General features: G+C 42.4%; 1 long non-coding RNA gene across 1 annotated transcript in view; it reads right to left on the bottom strand.

The window, feature by feature from the left end:
• The window catches only part of LOC102157799, a 51,667-nt gene extending 40,132 nt beyond the window's left edge, over positions 1–11,535 (bottom strand). The window contains exon 1 of the long non-coding RNA XR_002343504.1: positions 11,298–11,535. This is a non-coding gene — a long non-coding RNA (uncharacterized LOC102157799). The remainder of the gene's footprint in view (positions 1–11,297) is intronic.

Genomic DNA, 23,895 nt, shown 5'->3' with positions numbered 1-23,895 from the left:
GTAGTGTCAACTTTCAAAGGGCAAACACTTCAAGGAAGGATCCTGCACTCAGCTTCTCAATCACTCAAAGCTCAAGGTGAGTGGGAGCATAAGATCCTTTCTCGAGAATAAAGAGTAGGAAAAGTGAAAATGTCAAGAAGGAAAAAGAGGGATTAACTTCATGCGGGGACAAAGGTCTTGGGCGAGGGCACTCAGTTCCAGTTGTATTGCACACAAACTAGGTTCTCGACGTTGTTCTAAGCACCATGGAGAGACAATGGATAAGACTCAGATTCAGAGCAGCTCACAGCTTAGTAGCCGAGACCAAGAATAAATAAGTAATAAGTGATGTCCTCAAGCTAAAGATTAGGTGAGAGTCCAGTGGAGGGGCACAGTAAACCAAAGTTGAAAGGTCAAGGTCAAGAAGGAGTTCTTGAAAATAGTGTCACCAAAGCTGGATATTTAAACTTAGAGCCAAAGTTGCACCCTGTTTTAAAAAGAAAGGTCAGGGGGGTTGAAATTGGACAAGTGTGCTCTCTGAGTCTGGAAAGTTTTCCACTCCCTAGAAAGAAGGGTTGTGTGGCAGAAAGCACTTTTGGACCTGGCCTCAGGTGCTCTGAGATCATGTACCAGCCTGGACATTCTGCAGGCAGATGGCTTTGGAAGAGGCACTTTGCTTCTCTCTGCTTCAGTTTCCTCAAGCTGCTGTCTGCTCTGCCTGCCTCCTCAGATTGTCCTAAAAATCTGATGAGATAAGCCGGGTAAAATGATCTGTCAGCTAGGTTACTACTGTAGAAGTGAGTGATGATGCCTCCCTATTTTGGCAGATCCCTTCCTCTCTGCCTGCCTAAGAGCAAGAATGAGTTTAACAAAGGACTTCCTCTCTTGCCACACTAGCCCCAAGCTTTCAGATATCTTCCTTGGGGCTTTAGTGAAGTTCCCAAGCATCTGTTTCCAGCTCCAGACTCCAGGCTCAGGAAGCAGGTCTCATGGGAAGAAGGGCCCAGGGGAAACTAAGTAGGAAACGAATCTCTTGGAGTTTGGGGGTGATAAGTACATCAGCCATTGGGTATTAATAAACCACACAATAAGGACTCTGGCGCTGGTTTGGCTCAGAGTTCTCTCCAAGTGCCAGCAACATGTCTAAGCAAAAATCATAAAGATAAATATTCTGCACTTTTATAAAAATAATAATACCCTTTTAACCTCTGTAACCATTTATATCCCTTCTCTCTATTCCATTTATTCTGAAAATCCACTAACAAATAGAGCATAAATGGAAGCTCAAAGATGGAAGGTCAAGACTAGGACCAGCTGAGCACCTTGATGTTGTCACACACAGATCCGTCAGTGTTCACGGCTTCGAGGGTTGCAATCTCAGCTACAAGATAGTATTTAATAGAAAAACCAAAGGTTTGACTTCCTGAAGGGCTGGGCTTTGGTAACAATATGACATTGGTGAGCTTTGCAGAGTGATGAAGGGGGTCCTGCTGTGGCGCAGCAGAAATGAATCTGACTAGTATCCAGAATGGTGAAAAGAACACTTGAATTCTAGAGACCTGGTGACCTTTGAGCGGGAAGCTCTGTGATGCTCAGTGTCCTTATTGATAAAAATAACCACTGTTTCACCTCTCTCTTGGAGCTGTTGTGAGGATAAAATGAAATAATGGAGGTGAAGATGCCTTGTGAATTGTAAATTAGTTCTCATCATTGATATATATTATTCCATGGCTGCCTCCTGTATTGTTACCATTTCTTGGTCCTAGACTGTTGCCCTAAGTACCATATTGGAAAATGCTCTCAAAGCCTGCCCACCATGGACAGTGCATTTTTAAAATAAATTTTAATAAATTTATTTTTTAATAAATACAGCTCAAATTGCCTGATTTTCATGAATTACCCCAAGAAACGTGGCCATTTTACTAATTTACACTAAAGTGTGAATAAATATTTATATTTAGGAACTTTCCAGTCCCCAGGACCCATTATTCTTTTTTAGTTTTTGTTGTTGTTCTTGTTGGTTGTTGTTTTTTTGTCTTTTTTTTAGAGCTGCACCTGAGGCATATGGAGATTCCCAGGCTAGGGGTCTAATCAGAGCTATAGCTGCTGGCCTGTGCCACAGCCACAGCAACACCAGATCTGGAGCCACATCTGAAACCTACACCACAGCTCATGACAATGCCGGATCCTTAACCCACTGAGCGGGGCCAGGGATCAAACCGGCAGCCTCATGGATCCTAGTCGGATTCATTTCCTCTGAGCCATGACAGCAGCTGTGACCTGTTATTCTAAATGCATTCATCCTGACTGGAAACTCTAATTAAACTTTACTGGTCTAAAGGGAGAGATGCTATAGCTGGACAGGACCATTCTCATGTTCCCCAAATTAAACATACTCAACCCAGTTATATCATTCTTTGTGACCTGAAGTTCTTAGTCTTAGAATGGCATTCAAAGCCTTTATTCAGAGCCCTTTATAATCTGACTCCATCATTTCTTTCTAACTTCATCTTCTATTACTTTCATGAATCCTTCCCTTTAGTCAATGGAATTTCTTACTCCCTAATATAGACCCTGTGCTTTTTTTTTTTAGAAAAAAAATGCTTTATTAAGGTAATACTGACAAACAATAAACTGAACATATTTAGTGTATAAACCTGCTAAGTTTGGAGATAAGTATACACCTATGAAACCATTACCAAAATTTAACTATAAAAGCATCCATCATCTTGAAAAGTTTTCTCCAACCCTCTTTATTTATGTATGTATTTTGTGAAACACATTATAGGATCTACCCTCTTAGCAAATTTTTAAGTACGCAATGCAGTATTTTTTTTTTTTTTTGGTCTTTTTGTCTTTTGAGGGCCACACCCTCGGCATATGGAGGTTCCCAGGCTAGGGGTCCAATTGGAGCTATTGCTGTCGGCCTACACCAGAGCCACAGCAATGCAGGATCCCAGCCGCACCTTCGACCTACACCACAGCTCATGGCAACACCAGATCCTTAACCCACTGAGCAAGGCTAGGGATTGAACCTGAAACCTCATGGTTCCTAGTTGGATTCATTTCCGCTGCGCCACGATGGGAACTCCTTTTTTTTTTTTTTTTTTTTTTTTTTGGCAATGCTCAGTATATTTAACTGCAGGCACTATGCTGTACAGTATATTTCTAGGACTTATTTATCTTGCATAACTAAAACTTGGTACCGTTTGACTAATACCTTCCCATTTCCTCCTCCCTCCAGCCTTTGGAAACCACCATTCCAGTCTCTGCTTCTATGAGTTTGACTATTTTAGCTTCTCCAAATAAGTGGTGCCATGTAATACTTGTCCTTCTGTGTCTGGCTTATTTCATTTTGCATAATGTCCCTGAAGTTCATTCAAGTTGTCACAAATGGTTTCATTTTTTAAGGCTGAATGATGTTCCATTGTATGTATATACCACATTTTCTTTAGCCATTCATCTTTCAACAGACATTTGGGTTGTTTCCACATTTAGCTAGTATGTAAACACTAGATGCTTCAAGAGGGTGGAGCAGGGCCTGGACTAGAGTGACACATGCATGTTGCCCAGAGTTCAAAATTAAAGGAGGCAATCGCTCTGAGTTTCACAGAGCTACAGAGATGACACTTAGAGAAAGGGAGTGCTTCCTTAAATGTTTTACCCTAGGGGTCCATGCTTGCCTCACGCTAGTCTTAGCCTGAGAATATGGAAAGGAATCAAAAACCATGGAATATGGACAAGGATGGCAGGCATAGAATTCTTTTTAACAACAATGTCAAGAACCAGCCTTAGCTATGAGCTATGCTACCAATCACTTTTTCCCTCCACTGCAGTTTGTAGTAGTGCAGAGAAAATGGTGATGTTGCTCAACTAACCTCTAACCTAGCCTAGAGTGATCCGAAGCTTACAAGATTAAATGATCTGTAATCTCTTCCAGTCTGAATGATGCCTGAAGAAGAAGCTCAACTTTCCTCTTAACTCAGGCACAACTTCCATGATGGGCTGGGTAATTACCTCCCCAACTCTAGCTCCCGCCCCATGCCCTATATTTGCCAGGCTAATGCTATTTTGGGTGCTCATCGTGGTAAATAATGCAGGGGAATAGCATGGATGATCCAGAAGCAACTTTGGAAGAGAGACATTGTCAATGCCTCTCAAGGAGCTTTGCACTAAAATGAGGAAATATCTTTTGGCATCTATTCAAAGTGAAATGAAATGAATTTATTTTTTTAAAAAAATCCTAATACCACCCCTACTATGATTGAAATCCCAACGTCTTTAAGTGACATTCAGTTTCTAAAACACTGATTAAAAGTGTCTCTGAGACTTAAGGGAAAAACAAGTGAGACAGATGAAAGGCAATTTTAGTTGTATTGCCCCCCAAATGGCCCAAACCTATCCTAATTCCTTCTAAAATACTATTTTATGGTGCCCTTAAAAAAGATGTAATCTGATAGGATTTTATAGGACCTCATATCTGGATCATTTTATAAAATCTAGAGAAAGAACCAGTACACGAAATACTAGCTAGCCATAAATATTAAACTTTCAACCAAATCAACAGCTCCCAGAAACTCTAATTTAGCCAAAATGCTGCTAAGATGCTTCAGTCAATATGCAGCATTCAGATTCTTCTAAAATCAGACTCTACTACTAGAGAATACCCACCTGCATCATTATTAATTTAAGAAGAAAAACATTTTAATACTGCCTTAAATCTCTATAATACTTTACAGTTTATAAAGCACAATCATGCATAGTTTTCTTTCCCTTTTATCCTGTCCTACTGGAGTTCCAAGTATAAACAGTTAATAGTGGAGAGGTGATGTGTGGAGAGCTTCCAATTCTCATTCCTCAGGATAGCTTAGAAAAGTCTTAACATCTTTTGTTTTCATGACTTCTACTCCACATGGCTGGGTCTCCTGGTCCCTCCAGAATCAGGGAATTGAGGGGAACAGGAGGGAAAATCAGAGAGGAACCAAAATGTAGTGTCCTCATCAGAGATTTGTAACATAATGGTGTTGATCTAAACAATGTGGCAAATTAGGCCTTATAATCTATGATGGCAAAACTCCACTTATTTATGTCAATTCTATATAAATATCCTCAGTATCCTCCTATTTCATAGCCGTGAGATGTCCTTGTGCAGCTATGATGGATCTACTTAGTCTTCAAGGAACCTCAGATAGGTTTCAAGGACCAGAAGGCCAAAGCTGATAACTAGAGGTCATATTGTTGGGAGTTGTACTTTCTTGATACTCAGTGGATATTTCTTTGTGTTCTCTAAAATTTCAAGGCAGTGATTCAATATTGACTGTACATTAGAACCACCTGTGGTAGTTCTAAGACACATGAAAGACAACATCATTCCCACAAACTCTGCTTCAATATTCCTTTGGGAGGGGAGGGGCAATATTTTACAAAGTTCCATATGATTCTAATGTTCAGCCAGCATTGAGAACCATTGGTCTAGATGTAGAAGTCTTTTAGCTTTAGCAAGCCCTCAAATCATCTGGAAGTTTTATTAAGATGTGAGGGCCCACTTCCATAGTTCCTGATACAGTTGATATGGAGCAGAAGCTGAAAATCTGCATTTATAACTGGTTATCTGATGATGCTCATGCTGCTAATTCAAGGACCACAAAAATCACTGTGCTAAAGTACCACAAAGCACTTCACTTACATATCAAAATCAATTCAGCTAAACCCTTTAAATTTAGAGAGCAGAACTCAGTGACTCAGATAATCCTGCCTATTTAAGTCTAATTATTTGCCTGACCTGGTGTGAAGCATCAAAGTAACGATGAAACTCACTTTTAGGCTCTCACTCTCTCAGCCCTTTTCTCTTTCCTTTTCCCTCTTTGTATTGATGGAGTCTGGAGAGTAGCTATTTTTTTTTTTGAAAAGCCCAAAAAGGTCATTTCTGAAATTTTGCCTGGGGGCCCAAATGTCTACCCAGCAGCTAGGGTTGCTTCGTGCTGGGTCCATCCTTGGCAGAGACTGATGGGTTTTGGTTTCAGCACCCTGGAGAGCGGCCTCCGTGCTTTACACAGTGATAGAACAAGGACAATGAAACTGCAGCAATCATTCTCAGTGAAAAGGAGGAAGAATGAAAGACACACAGCAGTTCCCGATCTGTAACGAATTCCTAAATCCCACTGAGCAAACACTGTGAAATCTCTTAATAGTACAAGTCCCTCAAAAACTTAATGGGCTACGTTCAATTTGCTTCTAGTCAGTTGAATGTGCCAATCATCACACGAAAATTTTTCAGCTCTGCTTTACTTACGCACATGTCTCTCTCTCTTCCTCCCTTTGGTCTTTCCTTCCATCTCTATCTCTCACAACTTAATGATAGTTATCTTGAGTCTATCAACTCTGAAGGACTCTGTTCCTAGCAATAAGAACAGTACCTTGCACCTGGTGAGTACTCAATAAATATTTATTGGATAAAATATTTAGGGGAAGTGTACCCATCTCTCCAACTTATCTTGAAATGCATCAAAAACTTGGAGTAGCTCTTAAATTTGAACAAATATCTGAATCACTTGGTGTGTTAAAAACAGATTGTTGAGTTTCTAATTCACTTGGTCTGTGGTCTTGGTTGGGAGCTGAGATGGTTTGATGGGTGGCTAGCATAAGGAAGAAATCAATGATTATGTGCTAGGACAAGTATAGTGCAATGCTAATGATAGAGTTGGGGTAGTAGGTATATAGGTGTTCACTGTAAAATTCTCTCAACTTTAATGTACGTTTAAAATTTTCCATAATAAAATGTTGGGGGAAGATTACAGTGTATTGCCTAGTGTATGAGTACCTTCCTTTAAAGAGCACTACAGTAATTTATAGCTTTGACTTATGTTCATTCTCTCTCTCTCCCTGTTTCTCCTTTCTTCCTCTCTCTCCCTCTCTGTCTTTCTTAGAGAAGAGAGACAACTAAGGGAGGCTGAAAATGTTGAGTCTCGGACTTCCCAGACATTAACTTCTTAGTCCGTTATGCTGGGGCAGCTCTGTTCTGGGAACCTAGCTAGCAGAGACCTGGAGTGTATGTGGGCTCCTCCATGGGTGGAGTAGCATTTCAGCAACTGCTGCCCTCAGGGGTCAAATGCAAGGTCCTTGGTGCTCTGAGGACAGACAAAAGAAAAAGACTGAACACCAGAGAGTAGTCATTCTCTCCCAAAAAAGAGCCTTAGGCTGGAAAGAAATAAAATACATTCTTTTCTCGGCCCTCAAGAAGCAGGATGTATCCTCCATGTCAGCCCTAAGCTCACACTCTCCCTGCCTCCAGCTGTTCCAGAACGAGGCCTGCACCTCCTTCCTCTGCCTATCCTACAGGATTTAGTACATGGGTTGCATTACAAACTGTGAGCCACCACAGGACAAAGTCTATGTCATATTAGGAATGGAGAAAATTCTCAGGCTGGAGAGAACCTCATGTTGTTCTCAAGCCAGATCAATGATCATGATCCCAAATACCTGTTCCATTCTTCCCCTCCAAGAGACCTGTGGCTTTGGACCACAACATAAAGACCTGAACTGGATAAAAGAAAGACCTGTCCTGGAAGTACCCATTGTGGCTCAGTAGGTTAAGGACCCAATGCTGTCTCTGGGAGGATGCAGGGTTGATCCCTGGACTTGCTTGGTGGGTTAAGGATCCATCATTGCCATAAGCTGCAGTGTAGGTCACAGATGCGGCTCAGATCCAGTGTTGCTGTGGCTGTGGTGTAGGCCTCAGCTGCAGTTCCAATGCAACCCCTGGCCCAGGAATGGCCATGAAAAGAAAAGAAAAAGGAAGACCTTTCCACAGAGTTCCCATTGTGGCGCAGCAGAAACAAATCTGACTGGGAACCATAAGGTTATGGGTTCGATCCCTGGCCTCGCTCAGTGGGTTAAGGATCCGGTGTTGCTGTGAGCTGTGGTGTAGGCCGGCAGCTGTAGCTCCAATTAGACCCCTAGCCTGGGAACCTCCACATGCCACAGATGTGGCCTTAAAAATACAAGAAAAGGAAAGAAAGAAAGAAAGAAAGAAAGAAAGAAAGAAAGAAAGAAAGAAAGAAAGAAAGAAAGAAAGAAAAAGAAAAAGAAAGACCTGTCCTGATCTTGGGGTGGACTACATAGTGGACAAGGAAACTTTGGAATCCCCCTTCAAAAGGTCCTGAAGCAACAGCTCTATATGGGCATTCTGCTTCCAAAGCAAACCAGCAACTTTTCAGACTATAATGTTTGCAGTTTTTTAGAAGGTAGTGTAAGTAGAACAACTAGAAGGAGGACAGGGTGGGGGGTGGGAGGGGGTGGAGATGGCTTTAGGACCTAGCACTGTGGGCTTTAGCTCAACTACTTGAAAAGGGTTTTTTCCCTACCCCCATTCCTTGTCGCTGCCTCTCTTCCCACCCCAAGCCTCCCCCTACTGCAGCCAAAGGACCAGAGGCAGCTCAGGCTATGGGAAAGGAAAGCAAAGCCAATGCTCACCCTGTGGCACTTGGGGAAGCCCAAGTGATTTTCTGTCATCCTTTTCTCCTGGTACCTTTTTAATTAGCTTAATGAAGCCCTCCTACTTTTGGGTACCAAAAAAAAAAAAAACAAAACAGGGAGATAGGAAAACTAATGTGAGACTAAGCAACCCTGATGACTCAGTCTTCAGGCTTGGGTATTATGTTGTACCCTGAGAATTGGAGGTAGGGAGTGGGAGCTGGTTATAGAGAAACCACCTATCCTTTCATTATCCCATAAAGCATCACAGAGGCAGCTGGCAAAGGAACCAGTGCCACACTCCTACTCTGCCACTGGCCCTGGAAACTGGCATCTCCCTCAGAGCCAACTCCTCCAGCAAAGAAAACTCAGAGCTTGTCCTCAAGGACAGTCACAGAGTTAGTCTTAAAACTCTGGTGTCTAGCAGGCAGCCTGGCAGCCTGTGGGAGCTCAGGAAGTGCTGGATCCTTTTGTGCATGAATGTATGATGGCTTCCCACTTGGTCACTCTCCCCTTGTGTCACTTGCCCTGCCTTTACGGTAGGGGTAGGCTCCCACCAGGGAGATGGCAGATACATCAGTGCCTGAGGACTTAAGACTCTTCTCACAGAGCTGTCACTCTGGCATCAACATGCTTTCCCTACAGAGCAGGCCCCACATAGATTTTTCTCCTCTGAATTCTCCAGTAAGATATATTGATCCAGTCCAAGTGACATCAATAGACCCTGGTAACTGAATAAAGCTTCTTGAGTTTGCCTTAAAATATGTGTGATTTAGCCTCAAGAACCAACTGGTAGCTTTGCCACCCTCCTCTCCCACCCTTGCTCTGGATGCATTGTGCCTATTAAATACCATCCTCATCTCAGCCCTATTCTCCCTGTACCAACCTGGGCATTTCCTGTCCATCCAGGGGTGGCATGAAGAGGCCATGGTAGAAATTCAAGGTGAGGGTGACAGGAAATGGAAGAAACCATGCAATTCCACCCCATACCCCAAAGCAGACCTTGTTAACTCCCTGACACAAGGGTCACCGCTGCTCCATTTCTCAAAATGAAATACCCAGAGGCCCAGAGCTCCAGTTTTGGCTCAAGGGAAATGACCCCAACTAGCAACCATGAGGATGCGGGTTCAGTCTCCGGCAGAGGCCATTTCCTCCACAGGTTGGTGGGTACATCCTGCCTTCATCCTCCAAGAAGCCCACGTCTCTGTGCCTACTCGGGAAATGTCATCACAGCCCTCTTAGTGCTGACATGGGCTCTGAGGGGTGGTTTGGGTCTCTCAGGCCCCTAACCAGCCCCTGCCATGATTCCTGGGGCTTCTCTATCACTTTTCCTCATAAGGGATCCATAGGATATAGGTTCACATTGACCATTTTGCCAGCCACAAGTCCTGTGACCTAACGCCATGTTCTGTGCTATGGATCCCGGTCTGAGAAGTGGAAACAATAATATCAAACTTGAAGGGGCAGTGCAAGGATTAACTGAGCTAAAGCACATGACATGTCTAGCCTACTGCCTGGAACATCGGATTGGTCATAAAAAAAATAACAGCTTCTCTCAAAGGTGCACTCATTATGCATTAGGTAGTGCTTACATTAATCACCCCAATCCTCATGACCACCCTATGAAATAAGTACAATTGTCAAAGCCGTTTCGCAGAAGTGGAACCTGAGATACATAAAAGCTAAGCAACTTGCCCAAAACCCATAGCTAGTAAGTGACAAAAGTCATGATTCTGTTCAATTTCAGGGCTTTTGGCTGAATTGCTATGAGAATGTTCCATTCAACTTGTAGCTCCTCCCTTCTCCATTCCTACCCACCTCTCCCAGCTACCCCTTCACTGTGAATTTTTGTCAGGACAGAAGATTTGAGAGCAGAGGTGGCAAAAAAAAAAAAAAATAAATGTTATGTGAAGGAGAAAATCATAAGTATTTTCAGTTCTGCAGGCCAGACTTCCTCTCTCATGCCACTCAACTCAGCCTGTACAGCGTGAAAACACATATGAACAGTAGGTAAGTGAATGGGCGTGGCTGTGTTCCAATAAAACTTTATTACAAAAGCAGATGGGTAAATTTTTCCCAAGGGTTATAGTTTGCAGACCCTGCTCCAGAGCAGCTCTAGGAAAAACAATAGATGCTCAATAAGTACATGTGGGTTCAGACGTAGAGAATAGACCTGTGGTTGCCAGGAGGTGGAGGGATGGATGGGAGTTTGGGGTTAGTAGATGCAAACTATTACATTTAGAATGGATAAGCAATAAGGTCCTGCTGTACAGCACAGGGAACTAGATCCAGTCTCTTGGGATAGACCATGATGGAAGAAAGGGAATATATATATACACACAACTGGGTCATTTTGCTGTACAGCAGAAACTGGCAAAACATTGTAAATCAACATATTTTAATAAAATTTTAAAAAATAAGTATGTGTGGGTTGATCAAGAGGTAATTTTGCCCATCTCCTTGAATCTAGGCAGTAGTACCAATAAATAAACAGTTCTATAATTACAGTTTCACAGGAAAACTGACTCCACTCTTATCTGCATTGTCTAATTTTTGTATCTAATTTATGTCAGGAAGGTTCCCTCCCATCTTGGCTCATCTGTGAATTGAGGCTTTTCTGTACTGAGAATTAACAATCTATGCACCAGACCCAAGTCTGCTCCCTCCCCAGCCCTGGACAACTACACTCTCCAAAAGATAAGGCCTCTCTCTTCATGAAGCCACTGCATCTGCTACAGAGGGTTCTGTTTAATCCAGGATGAGAAGGGCCTGCTTCTTCCTGGGAAATTGGGCTACATGCTGCTGGATGGGAAACTCTTCATAACCTCTGAAAAAAACTTGAGTACCTGATATGAGGCGAAAACTGCAGCTTTCCTGGCCTCCTTCCAGAGGTGAGAAGGCCACCTTGAGTGGAGTAGATATCTTCAGAGCAAGTGTCAGTGTGATCAAAGAATTGCCACCACAGAAGGAGCTTGGGGGACAGCCAATTGGGCAGCAGCATGGGGATGCCTCACCTCTCCAGCATCTGTTGCCACTGGGACCCAGGCTGCAGGAGACAGAACATATTTTGAGCTGATTTGTTTTCATTTGTACTTATTTGTTTGTGGGCACAGGATGTTTGAAATGCCCATATGGTACCTAATACAGGTTATAGCAAAAAAAATATATATATATCCAATCTTGGAATTAAAATAAAGCCAGAATTAAACAGCTGGTTCCTTGAAACATGTCATCCATAGTCCTAAGTGCTTTGGGGAGGGCAGAAGCAGGAAAGAACTTGGGTTCTAACAACCAAGAGCCTAACCCATAGAACCTCCTATTTATTGGGGGCTGCTTCTTTGGCCCCCTTAAATCTCCTCTTTCTCCCTCCTGTGTCTTTCTGGATTTAGCCTCTGCTTCCCCATATCTCATAAAGGCTTTTCCCAAGGCCAGGGGCTCCACAGGGAGCCCCAACCATGACAGCAACATGGCCTTCCCACCGCAGGGGCAGGGGCAGCAACAGAGGAGTGTGGAGCTGCAGCTCTCAGTGCAGTGGTCACGGTTTCCACTGCTTGGGGCATCTCGGGTGCAGACCATGGTCACCATTTGGATTATTTCACCTAGATGACAAAGCGGGTACCTATACCTTCCCACACCGACCTCCCTCTCACCCCCAATCTTAACCTTTTACACACATTTTTCTGTCAGTCCCACTACTTGGCACTTGGCTACCATCATTTTAAATTCTCCTCTAGGAGTTCCCATCGTGGCTCAGTGGAAACGAATCTGACTAGGAAACATGAGGTTGCGGGTTTGATCCCTGGCCTCGCTCAGTGGGTTGAAGATTCGGCGTTGCCATGAGCTGTGGTGTAGGTCACAGAGGCAGTTCAGATCTGGCGTTGCTGTGGCTGTGGTGTAGGCCGGCAACTGTAGCTCCGATTAGACCCCTAGCCTGGGAACCTCTATATGCCGCAGGTGCGGCCCCAAAAGGCAAAATAAATAGATAAATAAATAAATTCTTCTCTAAAGATTCGAGATGTTCTCTAGATGTTCCTTCCCTAATTACAAAGAAAGCACCTCAAGAATAGGGCTTGAGATTCAGAATAATAACCATATCTTAAAATGTTGAGGACACAGAATACTTGCACCCACTGCCAACCTTTACATAACTGATGCCTTTCCATCAGTCAGGTCTCAGCTCAAACACCATCTCCAGCGAAGCCCTCTGTTGTTCCTCAAGCCAAAGTAATCTTAGAGCTGTTCAATAAGCATGTATTGCATGAATTAATGGTCTCCATTTTGCAGATGAAGACACTAAGGCTTACTGTGATTAAAAATTAATTACCGATTAAACAACAACATCAACCCTGACACTGCTGAAAGACTGCTTCTCAATTGGGTCCCCTGCGCACTAAAAAATGCCTTCCTCCTTCTGCTCTTTCTCCTCCCACTTAGCCTCCCAAAAGTCTGGCCGACTCCATCCTTAAACTGTGGCCGGAGACTGGAGCTGAAACACCTTTGAGGATTCTTGCACAGCAACCATGAAAATCTCTTCCTGGGGACTCAAGTGCTGCCAAGGCTTCAGCGTGGCCAGCAGGGCTCAGAGCCGGGAACGGGCTACTTTCCTTTGTTTGGACAGTTGCAACCAGGAGGGACAAGTCATTGTGGGCTTTTATTTATAGATATTGGCTGGGCTGTTGGTCTCATTCCCAATAAAGATACTAAAAGGAAGAGAGGCAGTTCACAGCTCTAGACCCAGCCTCACAAAATTAAACTTGCCTTCCATTTCACAAAAAAAAAAAAAAAATTAAGTACCAATGGTCAAACAGCTACTTAAAGGCGCAAACTGAGATCTTCTGATGCCAGAATGTCAGAACGCTTATATTTCTTCCGTACTACAGTGCACCTTGGCAATTGTAATTTTTTATTCAATATTTATCTACCCACTACTCTGTAAGTCTCATAATGATAGGGTCTGTACCTGTCCGGTCCATTGTGTGTAGCTATGCTGGCTACTGTAGGGCGTTACATCAATATCATGTGTATTAATGATCATACTATAAACTAATCAATAAATTATCATTTAGTTGAGTCTCAATAAATATTTGTTAATAGACTAAGAGTGAACCTAGAATATAGATGCAGAAGTTTTGAGCTTTCACTTGTTCTAGTCCTTTTTCTTTAAGTAATGAAACAGCCTTTTCCTGAAATGTGCTCTGTGTTCCAGGAACCACCACAATGCTCCTGGAGTTTCTTTGAAAATGTGGAGCGAGAACAGGGAAATTGAAAAGCCAACATGAACAATGTTGTGCCAAGTTATAAACATCAGCTAATTACAGCACAGCTCTGGTCCTTTGGAATCGTTCGTCTGACTTGAATTTCCTTCGCTCAGGAAGCAACATTCACACAGCTCTCCTCCCCAACTCCCCCATTCCCAGGGTGGATCAGAGGAGTCAGGGGGCTATTGGCTCATCTCAAGATAGAGAGTTTCATGGCTAGAAGGAGAAATGGCAATAAAGACAGAAGTTATGAGCCTACCGCCAGCAGGGAAATAGAGTGGGAGGCTGCTAACACACCGTATCCATCTGAAATTTCATAAGATTTGATCCACTCTCATGTCGTGTATTAATCTACTTTTTTCCTTCAGGTTAGATTCTCCTTCATTTCAGTCAACTACTTTTTGCAAGATCAAGTACATTTGTTCTCTAAGGCTCTTTCTCCCTCTCTCAACCTTCTCCCTCCTCTGCCTTCCATCTAGTCTTTCTCAGTTTGAAGAAGGCAGTGTAATACAGTTAAGCATACAGGCTTTGCAGTCACACTGATCTGGGTTTAATTCCTTGCTCATCAGTTATTAGCAGATTGTCTTTAAGCAAGTTACCTAAACCTCCTTAAGTCTCACTTTTCTCACCTGTAAAATGGAGATAATCTTCACAAGGGTGTTATGAGGATTAAAGGGTATATATTGTTTGAAGGTTTAGCACAACACAAGACAAATAGTAAGAATTCAGTAAATGGTGGCCACTATTATTCCCATTCCCAGTCTCATTTATCCCCACCCAGCTCCCTCTCTTTCCCTTCCCTGTGGCTCTGTGTCTACACATGTACACAATCTGACCTCATCCAGCCCAGTATCACAAATTGGTCAAGATGCCTGATTGGAATTCCTTGGTATTCAAGACTCTTTCTCTCCCTCTTTCCTTTCCCAATAGTCTTCTCTCCTTGAAACATTTTACTTTCTCCATTTTCCCTGAAAATACCTGCTGAGATAGTGGTCATCAGCATTACCTTGTAGTCACAAGCACCACCTGGATTCTGCTCAGAACGTTCGGCTGAGAGTGGGGATGTCTGCCACTTAGAGTCTCTCTCAGTTTGCCCGCCATGTTTAATTCATGTGTGTTGCAGACCATTTAAAGAGGCTCAATGAGCTGTGAAGATCAAGATATGAGCCATACAGATTGTACATTATTGAATTAAGATGCTAAAGATGGAGCCTAAGTGATGCCAAGGAGGGAAAGTGAAAGCCTTAATGGTTTATAATGATGGAAAGCAGGGTGGGTCAAGTCAGTAGCAAATTGAAAAGATGCATGACTTCAAGGAAAGGGCCATTTGTCATGCTAGAGTCATCCTCAATTTCTCTCTCTCCCTCACCCTCTACATTCAATCCATCATTAAAAACTGCCAGTTCTACCTTCAATAAATCTCAAGCATTCACTTCTCTTCATTCCCGCAGCCATCACCCAAGGTCAAGCCCCTATCTCTTCTCTCTATGACTATTGCAATAGACTCACTTGTCTCTTTGGTTCTATCTTGTCCTCTAGTCCAGTCTCTAGCCAGTAACCTTTCTAAAATATAAACTATTTCATGTCACTCCTCTATTTAAAATCTTCCAATGGCTTCTTGTTGCTCTTATAATAAAATCCAAAATTGTTATGGTTTTGGACCTCTTTGTGGCCATTCTCATCTCCATCCATGCTCCTCCTTGCTTATTCTACTCTGCCATTCTTTTTTCTTTTTTTTTTTTTTTTCTTTTTTGTCTTTTTGCCATTTCTTGGGCCACTCCCACGGCATATGGAGGTTCCCAGGTTAGGGGTTTAGTCAGAGCTGTAGCCACCAGCCTACGCCAGAGCCACAGTAACATGGGATCCGAGCTGCATCTGTGACCTACACCTCAGCTCATGGCAACGCTAGATCCTTAACCCACTGAGCAAAGCCAGGGATCAAACCCACAAACTCAAGGTTCCTAGTCTGATTGGTTAACCACAGCACCATGACAGGAACTCCAACTCTGGCCATTCTTGACTCTTCTCTGTCCCTCCACCATGCTAAGCTCAATCCTCAGCCAATCCTTCAGGCTCTTGCCTTGGTGGTTTCCTCTGCCTGTGTTTCACATAGCTGATGTATCCTCATACTCCCTGGTCTTATTATGGAACAACATTTTTTGGCCCCCTCTCAATGTAGCCCACTCCACTCTAACTCATCATCCTGTTTATGCTTTCAACAGCTTGCGGATTTTTGTTGACTTTTTTTATCTGCTCCATGAGGACAGAGATTGTTTCTATCTCATTTATACTGTATCTCTTATACTCTTACAATGCAAGTGATACAGTGTTTGATCAATAAACATTTGCTGAGAGATTAAATGAATGAATTTGTCACAGGAAGTCCATTCTAAGATTTGATCTTTCATTGGCCTTTTTACAGGCTAAAATTATTTCTCACACCCCTTCATTTTATTGGCTCTAAGCTACAAATTCATATATACTAAGATTATTGAATGTAACAAAGACACAGGAAGCTGATCCTTAATAAAACTAGAAAAAACAACAAAAAAGTACATAAACCAGTCATTCCTTCAGTAAATAGTCACTGAGTGCCTATGATGTGCCAGATACTGATCAGATACTCATAATACACTGGTGTTTATCACAACCCCTGAATGGAGCTTAGAGTCTGGAAGAGGCAAAGGTCAAGCATATAAATATATAATTATATCCTGGGTTAAGTGCTCTGAAGGAGAATAAGAGTGACATGTTGAGAATAACAATGAGGGAGGCAGGGTTGTCAGGAAGTCCCTTCTGAAAAGAAGATAAAAATTTTAAACTGAGATCTGAAGGATGATGAGTGAATAAGGAAAAGAAGGAGTTGCCCTCGTGGCTCAGTAGTAAGGAAACTGACTAGTATCCACGAGGATGAGGGTTTGATCGTCCTAGTGGGTTAAGGATCTGGCACTGTGGTGAGCTCTGGTATAGGTCACAGATGTGGCTCAGATCCTCAGTTGCTGTGACTGTGGCATAGGCTGGCAGCTACAGCTCCAATTTGACCCCCAGCCTGGGAACTTCTATATGCCTCAGGTGCAGCCCTAAAAAGACAAAAGAAAAAAGAAAAGAAAAGAAAGGAAGGAAGGAAGAGAGAGAGAGAGAGAGAAAGGAAGAAAGAGAAAGGGGGGGAAAGAAAGAAAGAAAGAAAGAAGAAAGAAAGAAAGAAAGAAAGAAAGAAAGAAAGAAAGGAAGGAAGGAAGGAAGGAAGGAAGGAAGGAAGGAAGGAAGGAAGGAAGAAAGAAAGAAGAAAGAAAGAAAGAAAGAAAGAAAGAAAGAAAGAAAGAAAGAAAGAGAAAAGAAAGAAAAGAAAGTGAAAGGAAGATGAAGGGAAGGGAAAGCATTTAGCCATCTGGATAGCTGGTATCTCAAAGTAGAAGTACGAAGGTTTGGTTGATGTCCTCATGGATGAAGGGAAGTAAAGGGACTCTTATTGTAGGGTCCAGGGGTGGCCAGGCATGGAGCTGCCACTCTCTCACACTCCGCTTTAGAAAAAAAGGGAAATGGAATTTTAAAAAATCAATTTTTCCCTCAAAATAACTTTGACTCCCCAAGTCTGGATATTCTGAACTCAGAAGGAGCCTCAGTTTCCCCCTTTGTGCCAACAGTTTTGTTCTTTGTCTTTATTAAGTCTTTAGCTCCTTAAAGGATTAGAGCTGATCCAAAAACCCTTAGCATATCAGACTCTCTGTAGCAGGGATCTATCTCTCCCCACTCCAGATTCCTCCTCTGATTTCTCTGGGAGGCTGACAGTCAGCTCATAAAGCATCATAGGCAACTATGGCACAATTTTCTGGGCACACTTGTCTAAGAAAAACATTTAAATTATTTAATAACCCATAGCTCCTGTCAACTCATTAGTCAAGTCTGGATATGCAGACCAGGTGGGGAAAGAAGCACAGATATAAGACTAGTGCCCTACTGAAGTCCCTTCTGGACAAGATCTTCAGTAATCAACCACTCTATACCAGGAGGATCCCTCATTAGCCATGTTCACAGTGGGGATATCCATGGCCTCCTCTCTTGGACATGGAGGAATTTAAGGGGACCAATGGGCAAAATATGGACCAGGAGTCCCCACACAGGATTCTAGTTCTGCTGATTGGCTACTAGAATGTGTTCCTAACTTTCTGTGCGACTGTGAGCAAGTCTCTTTGTCTTTTTGAATCTTAGGATCCTCTCTTCTTCTGGTAAAATGAAGTCATCAAAACAAGATCAGGGGGTCTTAGTATTTTTTAACAGCATAATATTTTCTTTGGATGAAATCTTACATAAATGCCTAATAGAAAATAGTACTTTACCCCTTGAAGGAGGTTCCAAGAACGTTCTCCTTAGGATGCTGAATGCTCCTTGAAATAACTTGGAAACCTCTCAGAAGCCTGCAGTCTTTGATTCTAAAGGTATGGAGGCTGATGCCCCATGCTCTGGACCCAACTATGTATCCCCAAATTCATATGTTGAAGCCCTAATCCCTAAAAGTGACCGTATTTAAAGATAGCACATTTCAGAGTTCCCATGATGGCTCAGCAGAAATGAATCCAACTAGGAACCATGAGGTTGCCAGTTCTATCCCTGGCCTTGCTCAGTGGGTTAAGGATCTGGCGTTGCCATGAGCTATGGTGTAGGTTGCAGATGCGGCTTGGATCTGGCATTGCTGTGGCTGTGGAGTAGGCCAGCAGATGTACTCCAATTGGACCTTTAGCCTGGGAAATTCCATATGCCGCAGGTTCGGCCCTGAAAAGCAAAGCAAAGGAAAAAAAAAAGATAGGACATTTAGAAAATAATTAAGGTAGATAAAGTCAATCCAATAGGATTGGTGGCCTTATAAGAAGACAAGGAAGAGCTCTCTCTTCTTCCATACGCACGCACCAAGGAACGGTCATGTCAGTACACTAAGACGGCACTATCTACAAGCCAGGAAGATCGCCAAGAACCAAACCAACTAGCACCTTGATCTTGGGTTTCCCAGCCTTCAGAGCTATTAGAAATGTACTTTTGTTGTTTAAGCCATCCAGCCTGTTGTATTTTTTTATTGCAGGCTTACCAAGCCAATACAGCCCAGCTGTAGAATTTGTCAGTCCAAGGATGAGCGTGGCTGCCATAATGTTGAGCTTCACTCCTTTTATGTCCATAAGTCAGTATCCCAGTTTGAAGGCAAAGAGATGTATCTCGGAGTTCCCGTCGTGGCTCAGTGGTTAACAAATCTGACTAGGAACTATGAGGTTTTGGGGTCTATCCCTGGCCTCACTCAGTGGGTTAAGGATCCAGTGTTTCTGTGAGCTGTGGTGTAGGTCGCAGGCACAGTTCGGATCTGGTGTTGCTGTGGATCTGGCACAGGCCAGCAGTTGCACCTCCAATTAGACCCCTGGCCTGGGATCCTCCATATGCTGCAGGAGAGGCCCTAGAAGAGGCAAAAAAAAAAGACCAAAAAAAAAAAAAGAAGAGAGAGAGAGAGATGTATCTCTTCCTTCACAAAAGCCTCATCCTACACTCCAACCACATAGATATCTTTGTTCCATGAACCCTTCCTCCTTCTGTTTTATCTCTTAGTTGAATATGAAAAATCAACCTAACTTCAAGCCATACAGTTAGTTCTTTCCAGTGCCCCCTCCTAATGCTTATTTTATTTCTCTGCCCAATAATCTTTGCTGATTCCCCAGTAGATACCAAATAAAGAACAAAATGTCACATGCCCCATCTTTGCCTTCCATAGCATCCCTGTAGGTCACCTAGGTTGTGGGCCACTCATGAATATCTCTATACTCCTCACATCATTTACTCTACTTCTTCATCTAGAATGCCTCTATGTCACCTCTGGATGTCTACATCCTCCCCACCCTTCAAGACCCAGTTCTGCTGGCATCTTCTCCATGAAAGCTTTCCTGAAATCTCTAGTTAGAAATATTATCTACCTCTTCTGCACCTCTGTCACCCCTGTCTATGCTAATCATGGCACATAGCCCCCATTCTCCCACTCTAACTATTGGATAACTTCTTAAATTCTCTTCTAGGTTGTAAATGTCTTAAGGACAAGAACCATGTCTTATTCATCTTTTAATCTTACATACTGCCTGGCGCAGTGACTTGTAATTAGAAGGTGTTCAATAAATAATGGCTAAATGAATGAATGGATGAATGAATTTGAGAATAACTGCATCTGATTAGGTCAGGAATAATTTAAGTATAGATAGAGCTTTTAATATGCATGTGCATAAAAGAGGAAGCATGAACCTGGAATATGTGATGAGTTTGAGGGCAGATGTCAGAGATGAAAAGGTATGGTAACTCATAATTCATTCAACAGCTACACATTTGCTAAGCCAGGAACTGTTGTTACACTGCTGGTGAGAAAACAGACAAGATTCTTGACTTCTTGGAACTTGCTGTGTAATGGGAGAAACATACATTAAATAGACACTTGAATATTATATAAAATAATTATTATAACTAGTAGCTTGTTGAATAAAGGAAGAGAAATTCCTCTAAGGGAAAGTAAGAGAGAGACATAATTTAGACTGAAGGATAAGGAAAGGGAGGTAGCATTTTAGAGAAAGGTTGACTAGGTTAAGATCTGAAGGGTGATTAGAATTCAGCCAGGCCTAGAGGCAGATGAAGGTTCTAAGGCAGGAAACTGATGCCTGCAGGGAACTGCATGGCCAAGGCCGGGGAGGGGGTGGGTGCAGGCAGGGGATTGGGAGGAGAGGACAGTGTATCCAGTGCTCACACTGGACCCTCAGGTAAGGAGTCTGGGTTTATTCAAAGTGTAGTGGGAATCATTGCAGGGTTTCAGCAGTGGAGACACATGATCCTTCCATCACTTTGGCTGCTTCATGGAAGAAAGACTGGAGCAGAACAATATTTGGCTGCAGAGATTGGTTACAGCCACTGTACTTAGGAGCCTACTGCAAGTAAGGGTCTAAACTGGTCTAGACTGAAGGAGTGGCAGTGGATACGGAAAGAAGCAGCAAGACTGGAGAAATGTTTTGGAGGTATAATCATTTAGAGGCCCTTGTTGACACCTGATTGATAATATATGTTACCTTTTCTTATTGTCAATGCCTTACGGCAATGACGCCTAAGGCCATAAGAGCAAGGACTTGTCTTATACATTGCTGAATCCCCAAGGCCTGTAACACTGAATTGATATTTGGTGAATAAACTTATGATGGAATGATTTATAAATTAGAAGTAAAAGTGGAAAGAAGGAAGTGTAAAGAATGTCAGCGTTTGGGCTTCAGTACTAAGGAGGACTGAGGTGACATGTATTGAGATGAGGAAAAAATGAGCAAGAACTTCTTTGGGGATAAGATTTTTAAAAAATCCATTTTTTTTTGTCTTTTTGTCTTTTGTCTTTTGTTGTTGTTGTTGTTGTTGTTGTTGCTATTTCTTGGGCCGCTCCCGCGGCATTAAAAAATCCATTTTTTGACATGTTGAGTTTCATAGATGCCTATTAGACATCCATAAGGAAATTCTGGTCTGGAGATATAAATTTTGATATCTACACAGATATAGCTTTCAAGTCATGTGATCATCTAGAGCATTTTTTTTTCTTGACCTGGAGTCTGCAGTGGCCAAGGAGCTTGTATGCTATTCAGACCGTTCTCACAATACTTCGTGACACTTACTTATTTCTAACCTGTTGCTTCCCACCCCCTCCTCCATCTCACAGATTATGAGTTCCTTAGACTAGGGAAATTGCCTTACAGATTCCCTTTTTATCTCTACAGCTTGGCTCAATGAGCCTTTGCTGAATGAATGAGTAATATCACAACTTTGTGAATGAATGACCTGACAATTATATAACAAATTACTTTGAGAATAATTATTTGATTGGGGTAAGAATAATTAAACTGCAAATAGAGGGTTAAATATATCAGTAATCCATATTAAAAATGGGCTATGGTCAATAGGTGGTGAGTATCAGATTTCATTAAGGGATTGTGTTTCTCCATTTTATCTACCTACATGTCTCCAATCCTCAGAGGGAAATAATTTCTATAATTCGCTCCAACGACTCTATGGGAAGTGAGGTCTCAACCACCATCCTTATCCCTTTCTCTGTTCTCCTTCTCCAAGGCCCCAGGGGAGAATGAGTGGAATTCTGATCTCACTAGTCAGATTTCAGGCCATTGACTGGCCTCTCTTATGCTTCCTGTCTCAGAAGAAGTCCCTAGGCCTACTCAAGCCTGAAGACCAGCTGCAGAGCAATCTCTTCAGGCATGAGACCAAGCTGCATATTCTACTCAATTTTACAAAAAAAAAAAAAAAAAAAAACATGGTGGAATATCAAGCTCCTAGCTAAAGCAATAACAGAATGGCTCATGATTTTCCATTGTGTGTGCACAGCCACCTCAAGAACACCAAAGGAAAATATGCAGATAAGGTAAGACAAGATTTGGGTATTCCAAGGTCCCTTTGGTCTTACCAGAGAAATCCCTATTTTCTTAGGTACTTGAGAAAAAAAAACACCCTGAATCAGAGTATACTAGCCACTGTGTAGAGGCCAGAGAGGTGAAGTGAGGAAATGAGAATGTTTTAGAAATCATTTAATTACAAGGGACTGAAACTCACCTTAACTAATGTAAGAAGAGAACCATTTATTGTAAAGATATAGGAAATTCGGAGAACCGAACTGCATCAAGGGGAAAGCAGAAGATAGATGGCAGAGATAAGAAGTTAGCGAAAGGTTAAAGAAGTAGAGATAGCAATGGTGGATGAACGTTCAGTAATAAAACAGAGAAATGAGTCAGTAACCCGAGGGAGTGCTGGGAAAGAAAAGGTTCTTGGGATGTAAATTAAGGAATAGGAGTCCGAAGAGGAGCAAATGAGAAAAAGAAAGATGAGATCATTGATGCACAGTAGATGCTCAATAAATACATGTAAATTAATTGAAACCAGCTGGGTTGAAGAGCATGAAAGGGAAATCAGGCTCAAGGGACACTGAGCATATTTTCTACATTTCTGTCTTCATGTTAATTGACTACTCTTTGACTCCTCCGGCACTGCAGTGTGTGATTCGGGCATTACCCTCTGAGGAAATCAACTGCCCTCTCAGGGCTACAGCCATGGAACTAAGGAGACATTGCTGCAGTTCTCAAAGCCAGGCAGCCAATGCCAGCTGCCTTTAATCCCTGCCTATTATGAGACCAAACAGATGAGAAGAGAGCAGAAAGCAAACAGTAACAGCCAAGGTCACATTTCCAAATTGGTGCCATGAATCATTATTAGCCAAATACCAGTCCCAATTGAAGTTGGTCTTTTTCCCAAAAAAGGGATTCTTGCGTCACTGCCAGACAATAGGTATTCTGGAAAGGGGACCAGCTCAAGCTGATTATTCTTATCATCATACAGAGATTTAAAAGGTAAACTAAGTAAATGAGATGACTTAGGAACATTTTGGTTACAAGGAACAGGTGTTCACTCAAGCCAACTTGAATAAAATAGAATTTATCTTAGGACCCAGGGGACTATCATAGATAGAATTGTTAAAAAAGAAAAATCCAATGGGCTTTACAGGCAATGGGAGGTGGATATGTTCTATTTTTCCCCCTCTGTCCTCTTTCTACACTAAACTGCCTGTCTTTCCATTATTCTGTTATCTTCTTGTTCTTTCTCTCTCTTTAAACCAGTTTTTCGGTTTTGTTTTGTTTGTTTGTTTGTTTTTGCTCATTCACCCACCTTTACATGGTCCAACATGAAAGCCCTGGAATGGTGACCTGAACCTATTGATGAAATCTTATAGCTCAGCTCCTCCAGGTTAATATCTCTGCCTTTGTAGTCCCATTCTATATTCCCTGCAAAGAGCCACTTACTAGGTCCATAAGGGTCAAGTGTCTACATTAGCACAATTGGATCTTATAGAGGTAGAGCCACATAATCATTAAAGCCATCCTTTGTAGATTGTGGGTGGCCAGGTTTTCTAAGAATGTGGTGGCATGGGGAGAAAAAGATTGACATATATATATTTTTTTTTTCCTGTCTTTTTTGCCATTTCTTGGGCCACTCCCACGGCATATGGAGGTTCCCAGGCTAGGGGTCCAATCAGAGCTTTAGCCGCTGGCCTACACCAGAGCCACAGCAACGCAGGATCCAAGCCGTTTCTGCAACCTACACCACAGCTCATGGCAACACCGGATCCTTAACGCACTGA

Source organism: Sus scrofa, chromosome 4 (assembly GCF_000003025.6).
Source record: "Sus scrofa isolate TJ Tabasco breed Duroc chromosome 4, Sscrofa11.1, whole genome shotgun sequence".
NCBI classification, from domain to species: Eukaryota; Metazoa; Chordata; class Mammalia; order Artiodactyla; family Suidae; genus Sus; species Sus scrofa.
The sequence above is the reverse complement of the archived record's forward strand: the minus strand, read 5'-3'. Positions and strand labels throughout refer to the sequence as shown.